The 1,396-nt window shown below is 45.6% G+C and overlaps 1 protein-coding gene across 2 annotated transcripts in view; it reads right to left on the bottom strand.

Moving 5' to 3' along the window:
• UPF2 (UPF2 regulator of nonsense transcripts homolog (yeast)) overlaps positions 1–1,396 on the bottom strand; it is a 140,571-nt gene that overhangs the window by 42,124 nt on the left and 97,051 nt on the right. The window lies entirely within an intron of this gene.

Below are 1,396 nucleotides of genomic sequence, written 5' to 3'. Positions count from 1 at the left end.
CTCCATGGCTCAAGCAATCCTCCCACCTCAGTCTCCCAAATAGATGGGACTAAAGGCGTGCAAGCCTGGCTAATTTTTGTATTTTTCGTAGAGGTGGAATCTCCCTGTGTTGCCCAGGCTGGTTTCAAACCCCTGACCTCAAGTGATCCCTGTGCCTCGGCCTCCCAAAGTGCTGGGATTACGGGCACGAGCCACTATGACCAGCATAGAGTAGGTCTTTAAAAACAAGAACAGGCCAGGTGCAGTGGCTCACACTTGTAATCCCAGCACTCTGGGAGGCCAAGGTGGGTGGATAATCTGAGGTTAGGAGTTCAAGACTAGCTTGGCCAACATGGCAAAACCCTGACTTTACTAAAAATACAAAAATTAGCCAAGCACGGTGGTGGGCAACTGTAATTCCAGCTACTAGGGAGGCTGAGGCAGGAGAATCACTTGAATCCGGGAAGGAAAGATGGCCGTGAGCCGAGACCGTACCACTGCACTCCAGCCTGCGTGACAGAGCGAGACTCCATCTCAAACAAAAACAAAAACCCAAGGTTTAAGAAAAATAACATGTTCTCTTTGGTGCATCATTTGACATAAATAATCTCTCTTTCTCTCTCTCTTTCTTTCTTTCTTTCTTTCTTTCTTTTTCTCTTGAGACGGAGTCTCGCTCTGTCACCCAGGCTGGAGTGCAGTGGCACGGTCTCAGATCACTACAACCCTCCGCCTCCAGGGTTCAAGCAATTTTCGTGCCTCAGCCTGCCGAGTAGCTGGGATTACAGGCATGCGCCAACACACTCGGCTAATTTTTGTATTTCTGGTAGAAATGAGGGTTTCGCCATGTTGGCCAGGCTAGTCTCAAATTCCTGGCCTCTAGTGATCTGCCCATCTTGGCCTCCCAAAGTGTTGGCTCATAGGCATGAGCCACTGTGCCAGTCAATAATCTCACTTAAAAAATAAAATAATTAATTTCCAACAAATAAACCCAAAGTCAACTGGCTAAAAGATCCCTTAAGGTGGAGGACACTATATCAAGACTGACACTGTACAACAACCTCAGTTTCCTTATGTGTAAACGGGGGATAACAAAAAAGTACTTACTTCCTAGTTTATGGTAAAGACTAGACAAGTTAAAAATATGTGAAGTACATAGGAAAGTGTCTGGCACATTATAAAAACGTTAGTGGCCAGATGCAGTGGCTCACACCTGTAATCCCAACACTATGGGAGGCTGAGACAGGAGGATTGCTTGAGCCCAGGAGTTCAAGACCAGCTTGTGGAACATAGCAATACCCCATCTCTATTAAATTAAATTAAATTATTTTTATTTTTATTTTATTTTTTTTTTTTGAGACGGAGTTTCGCTCTTTCTTGCCCAGGCTGGAGTGCAGTGGCGCGATCTCAGCTCACCGCA

The sequence above is a fragment of the Mandrillus leucophaeus genome, unplaced genomic scaffold, assembly GCF_000951045.1.
Source record: "Mandrillus leucophaeus isolate KB7577 unplaced genomic scaffold, Mleu.le_1.0 Scaffold15, whole genome shotgun sequence".
NCBI classification, from domain to species: Eukaryota; Metazoa; Chordata; class Mammalia; order Primates; family Cercopithecidae; genus Mandrillus; species Mandrillus leucophaeus.
Note: the sequence above shows the minus strand (reverse complement) of the source record. Positions and strands in the feature narration are given on the sequence as shown.